Here is a 27380-nt window from a genome sequence, read left to right as displayed (position 1 = left end):
TGAGGGTTTAATTTCCCTTTTATATTCAGAACTTTATATTTCCTGCTTATTTTACCTGATTGCACTTGATGGTACTAATATCATTCTCAAGAATTGTTTCATTGGATCCTGGAAACTTAACATGTCCTCCCAAATTATTTTGGTTTCGGTCATTCGTTAAGGCAGGCCTCTCAACTTGTTCAATATACAATGTTTAAGAGATTCTGATTCATAAAAGGCAACATGATAAATAAAAAGTGAGTTTGGGGGGCCGGCCGAGTGGCGCGATGGTTAAGAACTCGCTTGGGATGCCAGAGGGCCCCGGTTCGGATCCCACATATGAGGGCCAGTAACACTGCCCTCTACAGCTAAGATGCTGAACAACAGCTCAACCTGGAGCTGGGCTGCCGTGAGTCGCTGGCGACTGCGTAGGCTGCAGTCCCTGTGGCAGTGGGTTGCCATGGGCTACCATATGTAGCCAGCAGCCGCAGTGAGCGGCCGTCCAGAAGCCGGCGACTGATCTGCCTCACCAGGGAAGAGAGCAATGATGGTGCCAACTTGGGCCAGTGAAGCAGCGTCCTCCACAACTAGATTGAAGAACAAAACGACAGCAACTTGTCTGTTCCCCTTCCCCCAATTCCCCATCACTGTTCCCATCCCCCCCAATTACCCAATAAAAATCTTTAAAAAAAAAAAGTGAGTTTGGGGACCCAGGTTCCTTTGCAGACTCAGAATATAGGAGAATATGAATAGTCAGCTTTGTAGAAGCCCAGAAAGGGCCGGTGTGAGAGATGGATATAGTGGATCACCAATAATGTAGGTTAACACCAGAATATAACTGGACAGTTGCCTAGAACCACTAATTCTTTAAGAAGAAGCAAAAGAAGAGATTTTTCTGGCTGTTCGCATAAAGTCTACACAGTTGTTGGTAACCTGGGGATTTGTGCACTGGCAATGAGGGAATCCAACAAGTTTAAAGATTGTTGCTCAAAATTCACTACTGCGGGTACTCTTGTGTTGGCCAGTTCCCAGCGTGGTTCCCAATGGTCTTCATCTCCCGGTATTTATGTCCTTGTGTAGTGTGACCTCTCACTGAACATTTATTCTATGACCAATAGAATATGGCATAGTGATGGTTGACTCCAGAGGCTAGGTCAGGAAAGGGAGCACAGCTTCCCCTAGTCCGTTCTCTTGGACTATTCACTTTGAGAACTTCCAAGGATTAGCCCAAGAAAAGCATTTCCAGTTTGGGAGGGGCAAATGATTCCCTGGCTACCACTTGAAGAATTTAGTCTTCTGTGTTCCTCATGTTGATTGTCACTCCCATCCCTAAACTGGGCCCTGAAGGGTCCTTTTCCCATTGAACATATATAAACATGATCTAAAAGTAGAAAAACCTCTTCTCTTGGTTAGGCTATCTCACTGAAGACAGGCTGAAGTTTAAAAAAGACTGTCTGAGATAATTAGAGAAAACAAAGCAGACGTAAGCACAGAGAAAAGTACAAAAGCATTCTACCTAATACACTTTATATAATTTCATTTATATTTAATCTATATAAATGCATGTATATGTATATAAATGCACAGAAAAAGGTCCTGAAGCTTAAATGCTCATTTACGGTTGGTTACCTGTGGAAGGGTATGGGATGGTTGGGTATGTGTGGAAGGTGAAGTGTGGAAACAGAAGTAGAAATGGAAAGGAGGCTTGACTTTTTAAACAGTCTATATTGTTTGATGAGACTATATAATGAACTACTGTATAATTTAAAATTGTGTAATATAAAAAGAAAACAGAAGTAAAAGGAATCTAGTTACAATATAAAGACCTCCTATTCTATGATCATTAGCGTGCTTCTAGGACTGTTAGCCACATCAGCCTTTTCCTACTGAATCTGAGGTTGTTAGAATGCTGTGCTGCAAACTTTCTGGGTTTCTTACTTGTCCAGCTCCCACAAAGGCTGTGTCCTTCCAAGGTCCACTATCAAAGAGCTACCTCAGAGACATCAAGTTTGGCACCTTCAAGGCCAATACCAAGGGGGCAGATTGCTCCATCTCCTGTTGTACCAGTCCAAGACTGTAACGCTAATTCTGGGTAGCAAACCATCCCATAATACAGTGCTTAAAACAACAATCCTTTTTTCCTGTAGGTTACTGGCTCCAAGCTGGGGATGGTTCTAGACCTGCTCCATGTCTCTCTGGTTCTTCTTGGACCAGAAGCCTACCCAGGTGTGTTCTTCATATTGTGAAAGGTGGGTATGGAGAGAGGCAAGCAGAAACATGCAATACCTCTTAAGGTTAAGGTTCAGAGCTGTCACACGGTCACTTTTGCCCATATTCCTTTGGCCAAAAAACAAGTGGAATGAACTAAGTGCAAAATCAGTAAGGTGGAGAAGCATTCCATCTCTAATGAGAGGAACCACAAAGCCACATTTCAAAGGGCATGCATGCATGGAGCACTGAAGAAGTGGGAAGAATAATGTTATTCCCAATGTTAGCCTCTATTGTTATCCACCTGGGCTTGCCAGCTTGCTTCCAGTTGGTCGTAGGGGAGATATATTTCTTCTAATAGTAGTTGACAATAGAAATGATTTGACCCCACAGGTGAGATCTGCTTCTAACTTTAGGAATCAGGCTTTGTCCTCGCATGCTCCTTAAAATGCCATGTTTTTGGCATGAAGATGCAGTAGTATTGATTATTAATTCCTTCAAATATCAAAGTAGACAATGGTTCCCGCAGGTGATAGGTTATTTTACAGGAAATAGGGGATTAGAAATACTGCCCTAGAAAGGGTGCTGTGTTCGTAGTTAACTCGTTTACCGTGTATTAACGGTTTGAATGTTACAAGGTTTTATACATTCTTTAGTTCTAAAGGGTGCCAAGACTTGTCATGTTTTAGAACTTAGGAATCGATCAAACTTCATTCGAGTTAAGAGGATCTCTTTGACTAACCCTATTTGCTATCCCGGTTTCCCCTATATTTAAAGTAGAAATCTCTTAAGAAAAAGTCCCCAGCGTTGCTTTTGAAAATAGGAAAGGAAGAATCATCCTCCTCCAGTAAATAGACATTAATAGCTTTAAAAAAGAAAGAGATCATTAAATTCCTAGGTTTTTCAGGGACTTAAATCGGTGGGGCCTCCTGTGATTCTCTGGCATTTGAGCCCTATTCTATGGTAATTTCCATGGTTCCCACGTTACTTTCAAGGACAGCTACCACTTACATCCTTTAGTGTTTCTTCGCTCAAGACTAGTTGTGGAGCAGCAGCAAAAAGAGTGAGGCTGGTGCCCAGAAACAAACCTGGTGAATATTGCGCCAGGTCCATCCGAGTGCGTCTGCAGGAGCCCGAGAAGGGGGCAGAATCAGTCCCCACGCGCACGGGGCAGTCATTGCTCTTTGTTACAGAAACAAATACTGTACCAGAAAAGCGGCGGCGGTGAAGTGTGGGACGTTTGTATGCATAACTGTGCGTAAGAAGGATCATTAATGAGGAGCTCTAAACGCAGGACAACCCAGGGCACCGTGTCATTGGCTTTGTGCACTTGAAGGCGCACGAGAGTGCCTTGCTCAGAGGTTCCCCTTTGTGTGAAAGTGGGGAAACCAAAACCGTGCAGCTACTGCTGCGTTTTCATTTTCGAATTGGAGGCATTTGGACCAAAATATTCCAGCTCCAAGACACTCCCGCATTCTCGCACCAACAGTACTCGGACTTGAGTTACTTCTCCGTCGCTGACCATGCAAAGAGCGACAATGGCTCGGTGCGGGCGCCCGCAGCTCCGGGAGCCACGCCAAGGGCCGCCCGCCGCGCTCCGCAGCTGCGCGCTGAGCCCCGCCGCCCGACAGTCAGCAAACGCGGGCACCAACCGCCGCGCGGCCCGGCCGTTGGGCGGGTGGTAATTTCTGGGAACGGGGCGGGGTCCGCGGGTGTAAGAGGCCGGGCGTTCGCGAGCAGGGAGGAGGAGCGGGCGGCGCCAAGGGGCGCGCTGCGGGCTGGGCGGTGCGCCACGAGCGTCAGCGGCCGGGGCGGAGCCGGGGCCGGGGCCGGGGCCGGGCTGGCTGCGCGCTGCTGTCCGCTCGCGTCCCCGCCTCTCACTTAGCCCGGCCGAGGAGTGGAGACGGGAAGGACCCGAGCTAGTTCTTGCAAACCCCGGCCCCCAGTAACAGTCAGACGGCCCGAGTGCGGGGCTGTCCTGGGGGAGAGGGGCGGGAGTCCAAAGTCGGGGATGGGGTGCCAGCCCGGCTCGCGGGGGCGCTCAGAGAGAGAGAGAGAGAGAGAGAGAGAGAGAGAGAGAGAGAGAGAGAGAGAGAGAGAGAGAGAGGGAGAGAGAGGAGAGGGTGTGTGCGTGCGAACCGGGCCCGCTGGCAGAAGCGGACAGGCGGGCGCTGCAGGTGCAGGCGCGTCCCCGTCGGCCCCACGCGCCCGCCCCGCGCGTTGGAGCCCCCGCGCCAGTCCGGGAAGCGGGCTGGGGAAGTCCCCAGCCGGGCGCGGGACAGGTGGCGAGAGTCATCACCTGAGAAGACGGGTTTGGGAGAAGTTCGGGGGAATCAGGGGCGGGCGAGATCCGAAAGCGCCACGGAGGCACGTTGGGCGGGCTGGTGGGGGCCGCGAGCGGCGGGCTCCGCGGGGTATAAATAGCTGGCCCCGCTGTGACAGGCGAGGCTGTGACTGGCGGTGCCGACCCCCCCCCTCGCCGCGTGGGGCGGGGAGGAGCGCTCGGAGCGGGCGGGGTGGGGGAGGCGGACTCAAGTGTCCTGGTGGCGGCGGCAGGAGGCCGAGGGGGCGGAGCCGAGCGGGGGGTGGAGGGAGGGGTCCGGGAGCGGGCCGAGGGCGGGGGCCACCATTGCTCCCCGCGCCGGGCTCTGTGTCGCCGCCGTCGCCTCGGCGGTTGGGGGTCGGTGAGGCGGCGCGGGCGGGGGGGCGCTGCGCGGAGCGGCGCGCGCTGTTTTGTCTCCTCCTCTCCCTGTGGAGCGGCTCGGGCTGCCGGGGAGGCCCCGGCTCCCCTCGGACTCCCGGCCAACGGAGGCGGCGGCGGCGGCTAGTCCGCGGCCCTGCCGGGAGGGAAAGCGACGCCGCGGTCTTCCCAGGCGACGCGGAGAGCAGGTAAGAGCGCGGGCAGCGGAGGCTGTGGGAGGGGGCGCGGAGGGCGCGGCGATAAAGCCGCGCTGTCCCGAGTGCCGCCGCCTCCCTCCGCGCCCCCGCCCCGCGCCTGTGTTGTTTGCTCCCGGGCTCGCGGAGGGGTTTTCCCGAGGCTGTGGCGGTGACAACGGCGGGGAGCCAGGGAAGGGGGCAGGTGCCCTCGGGCAACGGTCGGGGAGCGGGACTCCGAGAAAGGGGAAGGCGCGCCGTGCGCCGGCCCGCGGGGAGCACGGGGCGCGGGGCAGGGCTGAGGGGAGAGGTGACGGACCCCGGCGCGGGGGATGGGCCGCGCGCAGCTGGGCTCGCTGTGTTTACATCTCCGCGCGAGTCACCTCTGCCGAGAAGCGGACTGAACTGACCCGCCTTCTCCCGCGGGGAGGCCAGGGCGGGGGTCCGGCTCCGGAGGAAGCGCGTCCTGGGAGGGTCCGGTAGGGCGGGAGGCTGCGGCCGGCGCCGGGGCTGGGCGGCCAGCCCGGGGCGGGACCTGGGAGGCTCCGGCCGCTCGGGGTGGCGTGGAGGGTTGGAGAGCAGTTTCCTTCCCCGCGGGCCTGACCGCCGCCTCCTACCTTCCCTTCCCTTCCCTTCGCTCCTGGCTTGCACGGCAGGTTGTACTCGGTCATTCTTTTATTCTCGCTCTCCACGCCGCCCCCCTGCTGCCACTTTCCCTATTCCCCGGGGGTAGGGGAGGCTTGGCTCTGTTAGGAATCTGTTTTTTAAACAAAACAAAAACGAGCTCTGTAACACGCGCGTCCAGTGACCGCCTTCTGGATCTTCTCTTCGCAAGCTGGCCTTTGGGGACAGTGCTACTGGCTGTTTGGGGTGGGGGGGATCGGGATCGGGAGGAGGACGGGGAAGGCTCTGCTGGGGCTGGAACTGACTGCCCCAGCAGCGTAGCGAGCAGGACAGCCGAGCCCCCCCCCTCCCCTTGCTCCAGTTGGGCATTTTTATTCCATGTCAATAAAGGACAGAGAAAATATTCTGAAACGCCCAGAGCAACCCAGATCACACAGTTTCTGTTTCTCATGTGCCAGCATCCTGGGCTGTCTTTTTCTAGGAGCTAGATTCGCTGCAGAATAGCCTGTAAGTTCGTAGTACTTCATTAAATGAATAAGAGGGGGACACTTCCTTTTAAAACTGTAGACTTTCTCTCCTTTCTCGCCTTCATGACATTTACTTCAGCTGTGTGGTTTAAATTTTAATCTGGTGATGAGAGAACAAGTAATCGTGTGTTTGGTAATCAGATTTGCTTTCCTTTTTATCTGTGAGCCTATCGAGAGGAAAATTATGCACTTTTATCTCTAGTGCCATAATCACAGAATAGTGTCTGAATCACAAGAGAATGTACGCTTTACTAAGAGAGGTTTGGGTATTTGTGTTTCAGAGTTTCTTTCTTCAAAAGGTAGAATGACTTTACGTAAGACTGGAAACTTGAATTACGTCTAAAGGAATTTAGGAGTAAAGTTTATATATAATAAAGTGCTGTTTATACAGTGAGTTCATATGAATGTTATTGAGATATCTCCTAGTATACACATGAAATAGAAAATTGAAATATCTTGGGCATCTGAAAGTTGAATATTCAGTGTCAACCTGTTTTTAAGCTTTGATTAACCATTGTTTCTCTTTTCAGACATATATATTCACAAAATAATCAGAGTTTGGTTGGAAAGAATTTGTAACTTTGAGATTTTTCTATCCTATGTGGATTGGGAACCGTGGCTGTAGTAGGGCCCACCGGTGTTGATGGCTCTACCTTTCCATAGATTGTACACCAAGGTTTTTATATATTTTTTAACACCTTTATTGAGATATAATTCACATACCATTCAATTCACCTATTTAAAGTGTACAGTTCAGTGGTTTTTAATATATTCACAGAGTTGTGCAGCTATCACCAGAATCAATTTTAGAACATTTTAATCATCCATAAAAAATATCCCATACCCATTAGCAGTCACTCTCCATTTTCCCCAGCACCCTCAAGGCCTAGGCAACCACTGATCTACTTTCTGTCTACAGATTTGCCTATTCTGGACATTTTATATAAATCGAGTCATATGATATGGATCTTTTGTGGCTGGTTTCCTTCGCTTAGCATAGTTTTGAGATTTACCCGTACTGTAGCATGTATCACTATTTTGTTCCTTTTTGTTTCTGAATAGTATTCTATTGTATGGACATACCAAATTTTATGTATTCATTAATTAGTTGATGGTTGAGATTCCACTTTTTAGTTATGAATAATGCTACTGTGAGCATTTGTATACAAGTTTTTGTGTGGACGTGTTTTTATTTCTCTTGGATCTGTACACTTTAAAAATAACTTTTTGAGTTATTTAATGCCAAAATTAATCCATTTGAATGCAAACTTCAGTGATTTTCAGTGAATACATAGAATTGTTGAACTACCACAAGCCAGTTTTAGGACATTTCTGTCACCTCCAGAAATTCCCTGTAGCCTGTTTGTAGTTAACCCTCATCCTCACCCCCAGCCCCAGGCAGCCACTGATTTGTGCTTTGTCTTTATAGATTTGCTTTTTCTGAATATTTTATGTAAATGGACTCATACCATGTGTAGTCTTTTGCATCTGGCTTCTTTCATTTAGCATAATATTTTTTGGGATTTGTCCATATTGTAGCATGTATCAATATTTTGTTCCTTTTTATTAATGAATAGTATTCTATTGTATGGACAGACCACATTTTGTTTATTTATGGACCAGTTGATGGATATTTGAATTGTTTCCGTTTTTGGACCATTGCAAATAATGCAGCTTGAGCATTTGAGTACAAGTCTTTATGTGGACATATGGTTTCATTCTCTTGGGCAGATACCTAGGAATAGAATTGCTGGGTCATCTGTTTAACTTTTTAAGAAACTGCCAACCTGTTTTCTGAAGTGGTTGTACATTTTACATTCCTTATAGCGATATGCATAAGAGGGTTCCAGCTTCTACATATTCTTGCCAACATTTGTTATTGTCTGTTTTATTACAGCCATTCTAGTGGGCATGAAGTAGTTAACTCATTGTGGTGGTTTTAATTTGCGTTTTCCGAAAGACTCCAGGTGTTGAGCATTTTTTCATATGATTATTAGCCATATATATTATATATAATATATATCTCCTTTTTGGTGAAATAGCTATTCAAATCTTTTGTCCATTTTTTTTGTTCACCTTATTATTATTGAGTTGTAACAGTTCTTTGCATGTTCTGGATGCTGGTCCTTTATTAGATACATGATTTGAAACATTTTCTCTCAGTCTATGGCTTGTCCTTTCATTTTTTTATTGGAATCTTTTGAAGTGCAAAAGTTTTTTTATTTTTGTTTTTTTTGGCAAAAGTTTTAATTTTGGTGGAGTTTAATTTCTCAATTTTTAAAAATAATCTTCTGTTGTCATAAGAACTCTAATTCAAGGTCTTGAGAATTTTCTCCTTTGTTTTCTCCTAGATGTTTTGTATAGTGTTTGCTCTTATATTTAGATTAATGATGTTTTGAGTTAGTTTTTAGTATGGTGCATATGGATTGTCTTAGCACCATTTGTCGAAAAGACTATCATTTCTCCATTGATTGTAAATGTAAAGATTTATTTCAGTGCTCTCAGTTCTTTTCCATTGTCTGTATGTCTATCCATATGCCAGTACCACCCTGTTGTGACTAACGTGCTTTATGGTAACTTATGAAACCAGCTGGTGTTAACCCTCCAATTTTCTTGTTAAAAATTGTGGCTATTCTGGGTCCTGTGTAAAAATTTTAGGATCAGCTTGTCAGTGTATACAAAAACATCTTGGAATTTTGATGGGGAATGCATTGAATCTGTAGATCAGTTTGGAGAGAAGTGCCTCCTTACAATATTGAGTGTTCTAATAAGTGAACATTTCTTTCCATTTATTTATGCTATTATTTTACTTATTTTTCAATTACAGTTGACATTCAGTATTATTTTATATTCGTTTCAGGTGTACAGCACAGTGGTTAGATGTTTATATAATTTATGAAGTGATCTCGATTAGTCTAGTAGCCACCTGGCACTATACATAGTTATTACAATATTGTTGACTATATTCCCTATGCTATCATCAATAAATCAACAAACAGCAAATGCTGGCGAGGATGTGGAGAAAAGGGAACCCTTATGTACTGTTGGTGGGATTGCAAATTGGTGCAGCCACTATGGAAAATAGTATGGAGGTTCCTCAAAAAATTAAAAATAGAACTACTTTATGGCCCAACATTTCTACTCCTGGGTATCTGAAGAAATTCTTTACATTTATTGATCTTTCATTTTTCTCACTGATGTATTTTCAGTGCACAAATCTTAAAAAATTATTTTATTGTGCTAAGAACACTTAACATGAAATCTACCCTCGTAACTTTTTAAGTGTACAATACTGTATTGTTACGTATAGGCAAAATGCTGTATAGCATATCTCTATTTGGCAGAGGGTTCCTTTTTAATCCTATTTCATTCAGAGTTTTTATCATGAATGGGCATTGAATTTTGTCAGATGCTTTATCTGCATCTGTTAGTGTGACCAACTGTCACAGTTTGCCCAGGACTGTCCTGGGAAACCCCTCAGTCCTGGACAAACCAGTATGGTTGATCACCCTAGTGTCTGAGATGATTATGTTTCTGTCTTTTATTACAGTAAAATGGTGTATTAATTGATTTTCAGATATTAAACCAGACTTATATTCCTCGGATAAATCTCTCTTGGTTGTGGTATATAATCTTATTATATGTTGCTTGGTTTGGTTTGCTGGTGTTTAGTTGAACATTCTTGTGGCTATAATTTATGAGAGCTACTGGTCTGTAATTTTCTTTTCGTGTGATTGTCTTTGGATTTTGTAATATAGTAATACTAGCCTCATAGAATGAATTGAAAAGTGTTCCCTCTACTATTTTCTGTAAGTATTTGAGAAGGATTGGTGTTATTATATCCTTGAATATATTTGATAGAATTCACCATGGAAAGCATCTGGGCCTGTTTATTTTTCTCTTTGGGAAATTTTTAAACTACTAATTCATTTCTTTACTTGTTATAGGGCTATTCAGATTTTCTGCTGATTTTTTAGTTAGTTTCAGCAATTTTGTTTCTATGGATTTGTCCATTTCATCTAAGTTATTTAATATTTTTGACATACAGTTCATAATATCCCTATATGTATATATTTTTAATTTTGGTAGTATAAGTAGTGATTTTGGTACTATGTGTCTTTTCTCTTTTTCACTTGGTCATTCAAAAGGTTTGTCAATTTTGTTGCTTTTTAAAGAAACAAGTTTCAGTCGTATCAATTTTTTTTTCCAGTTGTTTTCTGTTTCAGTGATTTCCATTTTAATCTTTGTAATATCCTTCCTTCTGCTTGCTTTGGGTTAGTTTGCCTTTTTGTTTATTTTTTTAGTTTCTTAAGGTAGAAGTTTAGGTTATTGATTTGCGATCTTTTTTGATACGGGTATTTAAAGCTATAAATTCCCCTCCAAACACTGTGTTAGTTGCACCCCATACATTTTTATATGTTCTGCTTTTTAGCATTTTCATTCAGTTCTAAATATTTTCTGGTTTCCTTTGTGATTTTTTTTTCTTTGACTCATGGGTTATTTAGAAATGTATTGTTTAATTTCCAGTTATTTGGTGATTCCCCAGATTTCATTGTTGTTGATTTTTAATTTAATTCCCCTATAGGAGAATATACTTTGTGTGATTTTTCTCATTTTAAATTTATTGAGACATTTTAATGCCTTAGTATGGAATTGTTCTGAAGAATGTTCTATGTATGCTAGAAAAGACTATATATTCCGCTATTATTGAGTGGAATGTTCTGTAGGTGTCAGGTCACATTGGTTGATAGTTTTCAAGGCTTACATGTCTTTGCTGATTTTCTGTGTAGCTGTTCTGTCAATTGAGAGCGATATTAAAATATCTATTATTATCCAAGTGTCTATTTTTTCTTTCAGTTCTGTCAATTTTTGCTTCATGTTTTTGAGGTACTGGTATTAGGTATGGTATACATATGTAATTGTTTTTATCTTACTAATAAATTGACTTTTTCATCATTATGAAAGATCCCTTTTTGCCTCCAATGATATTTTATCCAAGTGTAGCCACTGTAGTGCTCATTAGCTCTCTTATGCTTACTGTTTGCATTACATATCTTTTTCCATCTTTTTACTTGCAACTTATTTTTTTTTTAAATTTAAAGTCTGTCTTATAGACAGCATGTAGTTAAAATGCTTTTTAAAAAATGATCTTTCTGCCTTCTGATTGGAGGGCTTAATCTGTTCATAGTTAATGTAATCATTGATAGATTTATGTCTGCAGTTTTGCTAGTTATTTTCCATATATCTCATTAAAAAAAATTTCTTTGTTCATCCTGTACTGTCTCTTCTAGAGTTAATAGATATTTTCCAGGGTTTTGCATTCCTTTATTAGTTTTTAAGATTTTTTTGAGTTATTTTCTTAGGTTCTAGGAATTACAATATATATCTTAATTTATCACAGTCTACGTCAGATTGACTGATTTAATTATGGTAAAATATAGAAACTTTGTTTCATTTTTTTCCCCCTCTCCTATCTGTTAGAATTGTCATTATATATTATTAAATTTTTATGTGTTAGAAACCCAACAATATATAGTTTTATAATTATTTTTGCAGTTGTATATCTTTTAAAACAGTTAAGAAAAGAAAAAAGTCTTTTATATTTACACATGAATTTACCTTTTTTGGTGCTCATTATTTCTTTTTGTGTATTTGATTTACAACCTGGTTATTTCCTTTAGTCTGATGGATGTCCTTTTGTAAGGCAAGTCTGTTATCAATGAGTTATCTCAGTCTTTATTTTTTGGAATTGTTTTTATTTATTTTGCCTTTATTTTTGAAGAATAGTTTTGCTGGCTGTAGAATTATTTGTTACAGATTTTTTTCTTTCAGCACCTTGAATGTGTCATCTCCTGCTTTCTGGCCTCCATTGTTTCTGATGAGTTGTTTTTCCTCTTTGTGCTTTCAGGTTTTTCTCTTCGGTTTTTCAACAGTTTCATATGAAGTTTCTGGGTATGGATCTCTTTGTGTTTATCTGATTTTGGAATCATTAATCTGAAATCTGTAGATTAATATTTTTCAATAATTTGACAAGTTGTGATCACAGTTTCTTAAAATATTTTTTCTGTCCTTTTCTCCCTTTCCTTTCCTTCTGGGAATCTCATTGCATGTATTATTGGTGTTTGATTGTATCACATAAATCTCTGAGGCTCTGTTCATTTAAAAAAATTATTCCTTTTATGTTCTTCAGAATTGGTAATTTCTATTGACATATCTTCAAGTTCACCAGCTCTTTATTTTCTGTTGTCTCAAATATGGTGTTGAGCTCTGCTAGTGAATTTTTAAGTTTGATTGTTATATTTTTCAACTCTAGAATTACTATAGCTTTCAAATCCAGAATTTTCCATTTTATTCCTTTTGAAATAGTATCTGTATCTTTATTGCAATTGCCTATTTTATGAGTTACAGTTGACATAAGCTCCTTTAAATCTTTAAACATGCCTTTAAACATGGGTTGTTTTTTTTAAATTTGGAGATAAGATTAAATTTAGATAAAAGATGTTATCTAATTTATGCATTGAATACTGAAATGATGTTTGTTTTATTTCTAAATTATATTCAGTATTTTTCATCTGTATTTCATGATATACATGAAAGTATATTACTCTTGGGCCGACCGAGTGGCCTAGTTGGTTAAGAGCTCTCTCAAGAGTGTGAGCTCTGAGCAACAGGGTCGCTGGTTCGATTCCCGGCCCGAGCTGAGCTGCCACAGCTGCTGAGCTACCAATAGGTGGCAGGTTGGCTCAGCTAAAAAAAAAAAAAAAAGAACATTACTCTTAAATGCTAAATTGTGTCTGATAGTTTTTATTTAAAGATAATTAGCAATTTACTTATTAATGTTTATCGCTGTGTAGGATCAGTGTACAATTTGAAAGACATGCCATTAATTCTGAAAGCTTAGGTCAGTCTCTGAACTGATTATACAGTATAACATGTACTTGTTTGTCCATGTTTCCTGCTGTAAGCCACTTCTCTCATGGTAGGTGCTAATGGGTAGGAAAAAAAAAAAAAGAAGCCTAAGAGCAATACAATGTCTTAGAATGGTTACAAAATATCAAAATCTTCATTTCAGCCTGCACATTTAATAGTATAGTATTCATTCATATTAGGTCCTTGAAAGACTGCAGTAAAGATAAGTGCAGTACCTGTTCCCATAGAGCTTACATTCTGGTAGAGGAGACAGACATTAAACATACATACAAATAAGGTAATTTTGGAGAGTGATAAGTATAATGAAGTAATAAAATAGGGTAATGTGATATCAAATAGAGAATGATGGGGGAGCTACATAGAAATGGAATATATTTTGGGGAAGGGGAGCCGTGCAGAAAGTGTCTCTCTAAAGGGGTGGTATTTGAGGTGAGACCTGTGTGATGCATGAGGAGGGTTCTGTCAGATGGTGACCTGGAAGAGCCTTGTAGCCTAGAGAACAGGAGGTGCAGAAGAAGCTTGGTATGTTGTAGGAATAGGGCCAGTGTGGCTGGAGCTCAGCAAGCCAGTGAAAGAGAGATGAAGGATGAATGAGGTCAGAGAAGTTGGGTGGGCTAGCCCTTGGCTGATCTTAATATAGGCCATATTACAGAGTTCAGATTTTTTTTCTAAGTGTGGTGGGAACCCACTGGAAAAATATTGCAGTGATCTTGATTCTTGACTAAAGAGTTTATTTACAGCTCAGTATTTAATTTTTTTCCTAACAGTTTCTGAGTGTGAATAAATATATGTAGGATTTTTAAATAAATGCTCTTAGCTTTATAAAGAATAGCAGGGAAAATAACTTTTTCCTGATGTTTCTTCCTTGAACTATAACTCTCTAAGAATAAAATACCAATATCTTTAAAACGTTGTAGTACAATTATAGCAATAACAAAGATTATTATGATAACTTGAACCACTTTATATTAGTATTATAAAGTTATATTTTCAACTATAATTATGGGCTAACATATACAGAAAACTTCATGTAGTTGTATAATGACTGACTCTAAATACTTTGGTATGTAAACATTTTTTCTTTCACTATTTCACTAGTAAAAACTGTCACAGTTATTTTTGGCAACTAATACTAACATAAAATTATAACTTTAAATTGCTTCAAATTAGGCAGTGTGGAATATAGTCTTTCAAAACTTTATGTGAATAAAATTTTTGAGGCTAAACTACATTTTCAAACTACCAATGTGGTTTTTGTAAAGTGAACAGTAAATGCTAATATTTTCTTTTACAATGTCATGTATATTTTTAATATTTAAAATGTACCTTTCTGTAGAGAAATCTAATAGGTTTCAGATAAACCAGACATATATCAACCCAGGTACAGGTGACCCTTTAACAACATGGGTTTGAATTGTGTGGGTCCACGTATACACGGATTTTCTTCAATAAATATGTACAGTACTGTAAATATTGGGTTGTTGGAAAAGTCATGGTGTATTTTTTCTACATTTTTCATTGCAAACATGCGTCATGACTTTTCCGGCAACCCAATATATTTTCCCTTCCTTGGGATTTTCTTAATAACATTTTCTTTTTTTCTAGCTTACTTTATTGTAAGAATATAGTACATAATACATATAACATACAAAATATGTGTTAACTAGCTTTATGTTATTGGTATGACTTTCAGTCAACAGTAGGGTATGAGTAGTTAAGTTTTGGGGGAAGTCAGAAGTTATTCACAGATTTTCAGCTGTGTGGGTGTCTACACCCCTAACACCTGCGTTGTTCAAGGGTCAAATGTATTCCATAATGTGGAAGGTGTTTTTAAATTACTCTAATTCTGCGTTAATATTGATTTATAATGTGTATCAATATATTTGTTGCCCCTTTATTCACTAGACATTTATTCTGACTATATTTAGTATTGTATTTATGGTTGTTAAAAGGTGCTTTTTCACCAAAGCAATTTAAAGTAGCTTAACAAAGGTCTTATAAAGGCATACCTCTTTTTTTTCTTTTTTTGCACTTTGTTTTATTGCACTCCACAGATGTTACTCTCCCCCCCCCTCCCCCACCAAATTGATGGCAAGACTCTCCACCAGCTAAAAGATTCGGACTCACTTTATTGTGATACTTGCTTTATTGCAGTGGTCTGGAACCAAGTCCGCAATATCTCTGAGGTATGCCTATATTAGAGATAATAAAATAGAAGAAGGAAACCAGGAACAAAAATAAATTGAGCCAGGGGTAAAATTGTTATCTATTATGTACCAGATGCTGTTTTGAGAGGTGTATATGCAATGGTGATTAATAGCTGTGGGCCAGCTCTAATGGTGCTTATATTCTAGTTTGTGTTGGTGAGGTGGGTAGAAAGATAGATTTGTGATGAGCACATACAGTAGTCCCTCTTTATTCACGGTTTTGCTTTTCACAGTTTCAGCCACCTGTGATTCACTGTGGTTCAAAAATATAAAAGGGAAAATTATAGAAAGAAACAATTTATAAGTTTTAAATTATGTGATGTTCTGCGTATTGTGATGAAATCTTGAGCCTTCCCGCTCCATCTAGCCCAGGACGTGAGTCATCCCTTTGTCCAGCATCTCCATGCTGTGTTCCCTGCCCCTCAGTCACTGAGTAGCCGTCATGGCTATCACATTGACTGTCGAAGTATCACAGTGCTTGTGTTCAAATAACCCTTATTTTACTTAATGCCACATTTACATAACATTGATTACAGTATATTGTTCTGTTTTATTTTTAGTTATTGATAATCTCTTATTGTGACTGATTTATAAATTAAACTTTATCAAAGCTATGTATGTATAGGAAAGAACATAGTATATATAGGTTTCAGTACCATCGGTGGTTTCAGGCATCCATTGGTGGTCTTGGAATGTGTTTCCCTATGGATAAGGGGGGCTACTGTAAATAAAAACCTCACCTTGCACTTCATTACAGTGGAATGACAAAAAGCTGATAAAATCTAGACAGTTAAAAGATATTTTGGTTATTGCCTGATCTTTTTAATATTTATATGACTCATTTAAAATAGGGTAAAGCTAAAAAAAATAAAATAAAATAAAATAAAATAGGGTAAAGCTATTCTGTTTTGGTTCCTAAATTAGCATATGTTAATTTGCATTATTGGATTATAAATGTGGCCAAAGAATAAAACCAAAAAACTTCTCTAATCTGGTCATTTATATGGTCTCTGGGCTTCTGCTTAGCCATAATCAGTGAAAATGAAGAAACTTAGATGAGTCGTGGTAGATTGATTATAGGGCTAAGCTTTATAAAATGATGTAAGAAAGAAGTCACATTCATGAATTGGATATCAAGCAAATAACATAGTGATTGCAGAATTAGTATTAAAACTCAGAATCTTTTGGGTTCTTATCTGTACTTTAAGGCCAAAGTCCCAATGATTTCAGGAGTAAACTGTCCAAATTTTAAGTAATTTATAACCTTACAGTGGGTACCATTTAGATACATGAATAAAAAAGTAGGTTTTCCTGGGGCCGGCCGAGTCGCTCAGTTGGTTAAGAGCTCTCTCAAGAGTGCGAGCTCTGAGCAATAGCAGTTCAATTCCCGGCCCCAGCTGAGCTGCCGCTGAGCTGCCAACAGGTGGCAGGATGGCACAGCTTAAAAAATAAAAAAGTATATTAAAAAAGTAGATTTTCCTTATAAAAAACAATTGTATATTAAACATGTACCATTCTAAACTCTAAATTTCATGGTTATCTTAATTATAGATTATAATTAGCAAGAACTAGAAAGTATTTTAAAAAGGATTAGTGAATGTTTTCATCTTATATTTTCGTTCTCTAATAATGTGCTTAAATAAATTTTCAGAGTACGTTCGTTCTTTCTGTTTCATTTCTTAATCTGGATGAATTGAGAACATTCCAGGAAGTCTTGCCTTCATGAATTTTTACATAACTTTTGTAAGTGGAGATGCTGTTCTTAGTGTGTCACATCTAAGCATTTAAACTCAATCATGATATCACTTTATAATGATAAAGCATTTTAAACCTCCCATGTATTACACTCAGGGAAAGACTGTGTCTCTGTCCTCTTCATTCCAGATCATTATGGTTTTTATCCTCTAAAAGTGGCTGCTGGGTTGAAGTTTAAGTTTTAAGTTGAAGTTTTACATTACCTGTAACTTTCTGTAGTCTTCCTCATCATTGTCAACTGATGTTTATGAAGTCTTGCTATCATACTGGATAACAATACCTTGAGAATTACTTACACTATAATAACGATGGTAGCTGTGAAGTAGTTTCTATTACTTTGTCCTTTTTACAGATGAGTCTGAGATTTTGAGAAGTTAAATAACTTGCTCTGCAGAAAAGAGTTAGCATAGCAGGTCTGAAATTGCTATCCTTAGAAAGGCCTGCTTGCAAGGTTGTCCCTCGGCTGGCATCTGGGAACTTGGTTCTCACAGCATTCCCAGTAACTGATAAGGGTGACTCACTGTGCCTAGACTGTTTGTGCAAACAATATGGTTTATGTTGAGCACCTGCTTTCCTTCTGAGGGTCTGAAATTTTGGTACACAGGAAGCAAAGGGTGCCCATGTTACCAGCCCCCAGTATAACCTTGGTTGCTAAGTCAGTGATGGGCTTGCCTGGGCAGAAACATTGCAAGCATGTTGGTGCATTTTTGTTACTGGAGGAGGAGTAAGCTCTGCCTGCCCTCTCATGGTAAGGAGAGCGCATAAGGAAGCTGCAGACAGATTCCTCCAGATTGCACCTGTGGCTCTTTCTTTTATGACCTGCTGTGTATCCTTACTCTAGCCGTGAGTACAATGATATGCTGGGTTCTGTGAGACTCCTGGCATACCGTCAAGACTAAGAGATTATGCTCTGCTGAGGCTGAAGACTTGTGTTCTAACCTCTGTGGAAGAACTTGATTCTTCTTTGCCTGGTGATTAGTGTCCCACGTACAATGGAGAGGATGATAATTAGTCCTTTGAATAAAAATAAGCATGCATGTGTTCATTCATCCATCCATTATATGTTCTACAGGCCCATTGGTGCCCATGTTCCAGGCCCTATGGAGGAAGCTATAAACCTTTGGCTTAATTGGGTAAAGGGAGATGATTTTGTAAATAGTTTAATGGGAGTCTAGGTGCACTTTCCCCCCAGTTGCTTCTCCGGGGGTCCTTTTTATTCAGCATTATGAAAAAGTTTGTATTTTGGTTCCAGGTAGTTCTTTTATTTGAAAATAAGGGTAAATTTGAATTAGGAAATAAGGCCTGTGTCTGAGAATCTTTGTTTCTTGCTAATACAGAATTCAGGCCAACATTTCTTTCTAAACAATAAAAAGAAATGAAATACTAATATATGCTACACATAGATGAATATTGAAAACATTGTATTAAGTGAAAAAAGCCAGTCAAAAAAGTCCACCTATTATATATTTATGTGAAATGGCCAGAATAAGCAAATCTCTAGAGATAGAAAGTAAATTAGTGGTTGCCAGGGACTAGGGATTGGGGAAGGATGGGGAGTGACTGTTAATGGACATGACATTGGAGAGTGCTGAAAATATTCTAAAGTTAGATTGTGGTGATCATACAACTTCGTGAATATGCTAAAAACCATTGAATTATACACTTTACGCGGGTGAACTTATTAATGGTAGCTCAGTAAAGCTGTTTAAAAAAAGGTAAGCTGTCTAAAAAAGGTAGTTTTGTTAGATATTGCCAAATTCGCCTCTCAGAGTGTTCTATTGTGTGTTCCCACTAGCAATGTATAAGCGTGCACAATTTTACCAACAGAATATGATGTCATACGTTTTCATTTTCACCAATCTTATGAGAAAATGAAATCTCATTTTTTAAAAAATTTGCAATTTTCTTTGAGTGAATTTGAACATCTTTTCATGTTTAAAGGCCACTTTTATTTATTTTTTATTTTTTAAACTTTTTATTAGTTTCAGGTGTACAAAGCAATATGATAGTCAAACATTTTAACCCCTCATAAAGTGATAACCCACCCCCCAAGCTACTACCCCTCTGACAACTTACATAGCTGTTACAATACCATCGACTATTTTCTCTACGTTGTGCTCCACACACCGTGACTATATATACCTATATAATTAGACATTCAGTATTATTCTACTTCAGCTTCAAATGTATAGTGCATTGGTCCAGCATCTACACAGTCTATGAAGTGATACCCCTGATAAGTCCAGTGCCCAACTGGCAACTTACATGATCTTTAGAACATTGTTAATATATTCCCCATAGTGTATTAACCACCAATTTGTATTTCTTAATACCTTCACCTTTCTCACTCTGCCCCCAACCCCGTTCCCATCTATCACCCTGAAAGATCTAGTACTTATTTGGTACCATACCTAGTTATTACAATATTACTGACTATATTCATTATGTTATACCTTACATCCCCATGACTACAGCGTAACAACCAATTTGTACTTAATCTCTTTCCCTTTCACCCATCCTTAACCCCCCTCCCATCTTAAAGAAGTCCCTCTCAGATTCCTTGTAATACTGATTTGGTATTACAGCTTTTTCTTGTCTGGGAAGCTCCTTTTCTGTCCTTCAATTCTAAAGGACAGCTTTGCTGGATAGAATAATCTTGGTTGTATGTCATTGCTTTTCATCACTTGGAATATTTCCTGCCTTCTTGCCTGCAAAGTTTCTGTTGCGAAATCAGCTGCCAGTCTTATGGGGGCTCCCTTGTAGGTAACTAACTGCTTTTCTCTTGCTGTTTTTCAGATTCTCTCTTTGTCTTTAACCTTTGGCATTTTAATTATGATGTGTCTTGGTGTTGGCCTCTTTGGGTTTATCTTGTTTGGGACTCTCTGTTTTCTGGGCTTGTCTATTTCTTTCACCAGGTTAGGGAAGCTTTTTGTCATTATTCTTCAAATAGGTTTTCAAGTCTTCCTCTCTCTCTTCTCCTTCTGGTACCCCTATAATGTAAATGTTGGTACGCTTGATATTGTCCCAGAGGCCCCTTAAACTTGCCTCAAGTTTTTGGATTCTTTTTTCTTTTTGTTATTCTGGTTGGGTGTTTTCTGCTACCTTCTATATTGCTGGTTGGATCCTCTGCTTAATCTAATCTACTGTTGATTCCTTATGATATAATCTTCATTTCCGTTATTGTATCATTTATTTCTGACTGGTTCTTTTTCATGGTTTCCATCTCCATTTTTGTGCTTCCTGACTCTCTGTTGAAGTTCTTCCTGAGATCATTGAGCATTCTTATAGCCAGTGTTTAGAATTCTGCATCTGACAGATTGCTTATTTCCATTTCACTTAGTTCTTTTTTCTGGAGCTTTGTTCTATTCTTTTATTTGGAACATGTTTCTTTGCCTCCCCATTTTGGCTGCCTCCCTGTGTTTGTTTCTATGTATTAGGTAGAGCTGCTATGTCTTCCAGTCTTAGTAGAGTGTCCTTATGTAATAGGTGTGCTGTCGGGTTCAGTGGTGTCTTTCCGGTCACCTGAGCCATGCGCTCCAGGCATGTCCCTTGTGTATCCTGTGTGTGGCCTCCTCTTGGAGTTGAGCCTTGGTTGATAATTGCACATCAGTGTGAGGGACTGACCCTTGGGCTCACTGGTTGTGAGGACTGGCCTTGGCTACAGCGGAAGAGATGTGGTGCAGGGGCTGATCCCACAGAGCAGGATCTGCCTCAGCAGGGCTCCGGTGCCGCCCAATCCACCCCTTGGGTGTGTCGTACTTGGAGGCGGCTGGGTGATGCTCCAGCTTGTTTTGAAACTGGCCACTGGGGGTGCAGCCCCAGGACCACCTTGGCGGGGATCCGCTGTAGGTCAAGTTCAGCCCCAGCCTGTGCCCCACCCGGAGCCACCAGCAGAAGCCACAAAGAAATCCGCAGATGGCTGCTGTCCGAGCTGTGCTTGGTGCTGTGCTTGGAAGCGCCTTGAGAGGCCAAGCCATGAACCACGGCCGGCTGCTGCTAATGCCCCACTTAGGGCTGCTCAGCCAGAGTTACAGGACATGCTTAAGGCAGATGATGCTTGTCTGGGTTCCATGAGCCTTTGAGAGACTCTAGGGAAGTCTGCAGTTTGAGCCAGGGCAGGCGGTCTGCACGAAAAAGCTACTGGAAGCCACCTGGGTGTGCCCTGAAGTTGGGTGGGGCCAGGTCTCTAATCACCAGGGCCTGGTGAAAGAGCCAGGGAGACTCAGATATGGTGGCTGCCTGCATCTGCATGTGGGGAAGGGGGAGGGCTCAACAAAGAAACAGTGGCCTCCACCAGCTCCCCCATCCAGGAGAAAGCTGCCTCTCCAGTCCCTGTCCGAAGCCAGACCACTCAGTTCTCCCCTGTTTGTCCCTGCAGCCTCTTCAGCTGCTGCCCCAGCGCTGGCGCTCAGAGCGAGTGATGCGTTGGGGCTAAGTCCACGTGCTGTCCTTTTAAGAGGAGCTCCTGGGAATGCAACCGCACTCAGTCTCAGTCATAATCTCCGCTGGTTTTCACAACCAAAAATTATGGGGACTTCTCTCCCCAGCACTGGAACCCTGGGCTGGGGTGGGGCTGGGGACTCTCGCTCCTCTAGTGGGTAGGGGGACCTCCACAGCCGAAATATCTCTCCCGATCTTTAATGGTCACACTCGGGTGTGGGACCAGCCTGTTCCACGTCTCTGCCCCTCCTACCAGTCTGGGAGGTGGCTGCTTCTGTGCATCCTTAGTTGAAAGGCTTCTGTTCAGTTTGATTTTAGGTGATTCTTGATAATGGTTGTTTTGTAGATTAGTTGTAATTTTGATGTGCTTGTGAGAGAAGGTAAGCACAGCGTTTTCCTACTGCGCCATCTTGGTTTCCCTCTTAAGAGCCACTTTTATATGTTTTTGTGAATTGTGTATTTATCCTGTTTTTCTCTTGGGTTCTTGGTTCCTCTATTTTAAGCATTCTTTATATTTTAATAATATTAGCTCTTTGTGATGTAGCACCCTATTTCTAATATCATAGATTGAGTTTTCCTTGTCTTTGTACTTTGTGTAAATAAGATCATAAATTTTTTTTTAAAGATTTTATTGGGGAATTGGGGGAGGGAAACAGCGTTGGTGAATCAGGGAAGGGGGACAGACAAGTTGCTGTCCGTTTGTTCTTCAGTCTAGTTGTGGAGAACGTCGCTTCACTGGCCCATGTTGGTATTGTGATCATTGCACTCTTCCTAAGTGAGGCAGTCACTCGCCAGCCATTGGACGACCGCTCACGCTGGCTGCCGGCCACACATGGTAGCTTATGGCAGCCCACTGCAGCAGGGGCCTGCAGCCTACGCCATCACCACCGGGATTCACGGCAGCCCAGCTCCAGGTTGAGCTGTTGTTCACCATCTTAGCTATAGAGGGCGCAGTGTCACTAGCCCTCATGTGAGATCCGAACTGGGGCCAGGCTGCTCAGAGCTAGCATCCCAAGCCAACTCTTAACCAATGCTCCACTTGGCTGGCCCGATACCCATAAACTTTTTGATGAGAATGTGGTCTGTACCTAGGCAGCTAACTTATAGTCTGAACAGAATTTACTCTGGGTGATACTTAGGTTTGCTGTCATTTCACACAGAGCTGTTCTTCAGTCCTGAGAATTCACTTAGTGTTAATATTATTCAAAGTTGTTTCTTTTCTTATTGCTACAGCAATTTACTTCCTTCTTCTAGCCCCAGACCCAATGGTGGCTCCTTTCTGAAGTCTCTCTAGAACCCCCCAAAGCTGACTTGGGTGTTTCATTTTTTTATGTTTCCACTGTACTTTGTAGTTTTTTTTTTAGGACATTTACATTGTAATTGCTTCTATGTGTTTCTCCTTACTATATTCTAAACTGTTTGAAGACTGAGTGTTGATTTCATTTTTTGTTCCTGGCATGGTGCTGTTTTTGGTATATAGCAAGTGCTCAGTGATTATTATTGAAGGGACTTGTGTATAAGAGATGGGAAGGAGGTAATGTCATTGTAAGAACAGAGTTGTTCTTGAGGGACAGGTGGACTTTGAATAAATAAAGAAGAGGGTATTCCTAGTGAGAGAAGAGCATCAGCAAAGGGAAGGGATGTGGATGAGTGTGCTATGTGCAGTGAACAATGGAGATGGTTGTCTGATTGAAGCATTTTTGTTTATTCTTGTATTCATTATGTCTTAACTGTGTATCTACTCCGTCCCAGGCACTGGTTTAGCTGGTAAAACCACAGATTTTAAAAACCTGAATTCACAGATTTGTAAAACTGGGTGCTTTGGGAAAGCAGTAGGGAGTAGATTAAGGCAAAGAGAGCGGGGTTTTAGAGAGCGCTGAAAGGAAGGCATGGTGTGGTTGATGGGAGGTGGCACGTGAATGAACTACTGGAGGCTAGCATTTCCCGGATGTTTTAGCAAGGGAAGTCTAAAATGAGATTGGGGGAAGAGAATTATAGAAAAGGATATTGAGATCTGATGGCATGAAGTTGCATTAGAGCTGAGACCTGTAAGACAACTAGGAATGGGCCCAATGGGAAAGGGAGAAGGATGTTCAAGACAAGAGAGAACAATATAGGGAACCATAGGCAACTGTGGTATCAAGTTAGATGGAGGGAGTAAAAGAAGATGAGGTTAGATAAGTGAGCATGGATTAGCTCTGTGATTTCCATACCTGAACATATTAGAATGAACATTTCTTTTTTTCTTTCTTGTTTTCTTTTTTTTACATGAAGGTAAAATAAACTTTTATTTCTCTTATTCTTAATTGATTCAGTAGATCCCAGTTCAAAATAATACCATGTCTCTCTCTCTCTCTCTCTCTCTTTCTCTCTCTCTCTCTTTCTTTCTTTCTCTCTCTCTATGTATGTGTGTGTGTGTGTGTGTATGTATGTGTGTATATGTATATATGTATATATATATATATAAATGCATACTTATGTGTAAATGAAAAGAATGACATGAATGATAGAATGATACAAGGGATGGAAGAGAGGAATTAGGAATATTTTTTTGGTTCTTTTTAAAGATTTTTATCAAAATACAGCTAACACAATATCATATTAGTTTCAGGTGCACACCATAGTTGTTCAACATTTATATACCTAAAGAAGTGATCACCATGTTAAGTCTAGCAACCATCTTACACCTTATCATGCTATCACAATGTAATTGACTATATTCCCTATTCTGTAATTACATCCTCAAGACTTATTTGTTTTATACCTGAAAATTTGAGCCTCTTATTCCCCTTCACCTTTCCCACCTTTTTAAACTTTTCAGTTACAGTTGACATTCATTATTACTTTATATTAGTTTCAGGTGTAGAGCATAGTGGTTAGACATTTATATAATTTAATTAGTGATCCCCCTGACTAGTCTAGTACCCACCCAGCACTATACATAGTAGTTATTACCATATTATTGACTATATTCCCTATGCTTTGCTGTACATCTCCCTGACTATTTTGTAACTACCAATTTGTATTTCTCAATTCCTTCACCGTTTTCACCCTGTCCTCCAATGCCCCTCCCATCTATCACTGTGATACATCTAATTCTCATCTGACACCATACGTAGTTATTACAATATTATTGACTATATTTCTAATGCTATATCCTACCTCTCCATGACTACTGTGTAACAACTAATTTTCACTCACCCCCAAACCCCCTCCCATTTGGTAACCATTAAAATGTTCTCTTTTAATCTATGAGTTTGTTTCTGTTTTGTTTGTTTATTTTGTTCTTTAGGTTCCACTTGCAAGTGAAATCAAATGACATTTGTCTTTCACTGTCTGACTTCTTACATTCAGCACAGTACCCTCTAGGTCCAAACATGTTGTTGTAGATGGCAAGATTTCATTTTTTTTATGGCTAAGTAATATTCCATTGTATATATGTACCACCTCCTCTTTATTCATTCATCCATTGAGGGACACCCAGTCTGCCTTCACATCTTGGCTATTGTAGATAATGCTGCAATGAACATGTGTTTGAGCACATCCCCTCAAAGTAGCATTTTGGGTTTGTTTGGATAAGTACCCTGAAATGGGATTACTAGGTCCTTCTTTGTTTCTTGTAATAGCCTTTGTTTTAAAGTCTGTTTTGTCTGGTATAAGTATTGCTACTCCCACTTTTTTTTGTTTGTTTCCATTTTCATGAAATATCTTTTTCCATCCCTTTACTTTCAGTCTGATTTGTCTTTCCATCTGAAGTGAGTCTCTTGTAGGCAGCATATGTAAGGGTCTTATTTTCTTATCCATTCAGCCACCCTGTGTCTTTTGATTGGAGCATTTAACCCATTTGCTTTTAAAGTAATTATTGCTAGATATGTAGTTATTGTCGTCTCCTCCTCCTCCTCCTCCTCCTGTCTTTTTATTGATTTATTTATTAAAAAAAATTTTTTTTTTAGCTGAGCCATCTTGCCACCTGTTGGCAGCTCAGCTTGGGCCGGACTCAAACCACTGTTGCTCAGAGCTCAAACCTTTGAGCGAGCTCTTAACCAACTGAGCCACTCAGCCGGCCCCCTCCTCCTTCTGTCTTAAAGCAGTCTCTCTAACATTGCTTGTAATAATGGTTTGGTGGTGAACTCCTTTAGCTTTTTATTGTCTGGGAAGCTATCTGTGCTTTGATTCTAAATGATATCTTTGCTGGGTAGAGTAATCTTGGCTGTAGGTCCTTGCTTTTTATCACTGAATATTTCATGCCAATTCCTTCTGGCCTGCAAAGTTTTGCTGAGAAATCAGCTAATAGTCTTATGGCAGCTCCCTTGTGGGTAACTGCTTTTCTCTTGCTGTTTTTAAGATCCTTTCTTTGTCTTTAACTTTTGGCTTTTTTTTTTTTTAAGATTTTAGTGGGGAATTGGGAGAGGGGAACAGTGTTGGGGAATCGGGGAAGGGGAGCAGACAAGTTGCTGTTCTTTGGTTCTTCAGTCTAGTTGTGGAGAACGTCACTTCACTGGCCCATATTGGTATTATCATTGCGCTCTTCCCGGGTGAGGCAGATCGGTCGCCAGCCTCTGGACGGCTGCTCACAGTGGCTCTTGGCAGCTCATACGAGCTACCAGCCACTCACACTGGCTGCTGGCCACACACAGTAGCTTATGGCAGCCCATTGAAGCAGGGGCTGCAGCCTACACCGTCGCCGTCGACTCACAGCAGCCCAGCTTCAGGTTGAGCTGTTGTTCAGCATCTTAGCTGTAGAGGGCGCAGCGTCACTGGCCCTCATGTGGGATCCGAACCGGGGCCCTGCTGCACAGAGCTGGTGTCCCCAGCCAGCTCTTAACCAACGCGCGACTCCGCTGGCCCAACTTTTGGCATTTTTAATTATGCTGTGTCTTGGTGTGGGCCTCTTAGGGTTCATTTTGTTTGTGACCTTGCACTTCCTGGGCTTGAATATCCATTTCCTTCACCAAGTTAGGGAAGTTTTCCATCATTATTTCTTCAAATAGGTTTTCAATTTCTTGCCCTCTCTCTTCTCCTTCTGGTACCCCCAATGATGCGAATTCATTAAATGTCCCAGAGGCCTCTTAAACTGTCCTGATTTTTTTTGGATTCTTGTTTCTTTTTGTTGTTTCGATTAGGAGTTTTCTGCTACCTTATCTTCTAATCACTGATTCAGTTCTCTGCTTCATCTAATGTGTTGATTTCCTGTATGTATTCATTTCATTTATTGTATTCTTTATTTCTGACTGGTTCTTTTTTATGTTTTCTATCTCCATTTTTATGTTTCCTCTCTCTTTGTTGAAATTCTCCCTGAGATCAGTGAGCATCCTTATAACCAATGTTTTGAACTCTGCGTCTGTTAGATTGTCTCCATTTTGTGTACTTCTTTTTCTGGAGCTTTGTTCTGTTCTTTTATTTGGGACATGTTTCCTTGTCTCCCCATTCTGGCTGCCTCCCTGTGTCTGTTTCTATGTATTAGGTAGGGCTGCTGTGTCTTCCGGTCTTATAGTAGATATAGCCACTGGAAGTGGCTTGGGTGTGCCTTACAGTTGGGTGGGGTGGGGTCTCAAAATCAGCAGGCTGGGGTGAAGGAATGTTGGTAGCCAGGTTAATGGAGACTCAGATATGGCAGCCACTCATGTCCGCATGGAGGGAGGCCTGAGGGCTCAACAAAGAAACAGTGGTGTCCACCAGCTCCTTTGGGAGAAAGCTGCCCCTCCAGCTTTTGCCCTGAATCCAGACAGCTCACTTCTTCCCCACATGTCCCTGGCACCTTTTTTTTTTTTTGTTTGTTTGTTTGTTTGTTTGTTTGTTTTTAGCTGAGCCATCCTGCTACCTGTTGGCAGCTCAG

At 41.2% G+C, this 27380-nt stretch overlaps 1 protein-coding gene across 3 annotated transcripts in view; it reads left to right on the top strand.

The window, feature by feature from the left end:
* The first annotated feature begins 4991 nt into the window (after positions 1–4991).
* ELF2 (E74 like ETS transcription factor 2) overlaps positions 4992–27380 on the top strand; it is a 92444-nt gene continuing 70055 nt past the window's right edge. For 2 of the 3 annotated variants that reach the window (XM_019664051.1, XM_019664050.1), the window contains exon 1: positions 4992–5076. The gene's annotated coding sequence lies outside the window, so the exon portion shown is untranslated. The remainder of the gene's footprint in view (positions 5077–27380) is intronic. The other variant, XM_019664056.1, reaches the window with a different exon arrangement.

The sequence above is a fragment of the Hipposideros armiger genome, unplaced genomic scaffold, assembly GCF_001890085.2.
Source record: "Hipposideros armiger isolate ML-2016 unplaced genomic scaffold, ASM189008v1 scaffold_415, whole genome shotgun sequence".
Classification (NCBI taxonomy): domain Eukaryota; kingdom Metazoa; phylum Chordata; class Mammalia; order Chiroptera; family Hipposideridae; genus Hipposideros; species Hipposideros armiger.
This window is presented reverse-complemented; position numbering and strand designations above follow the sequence as displayed.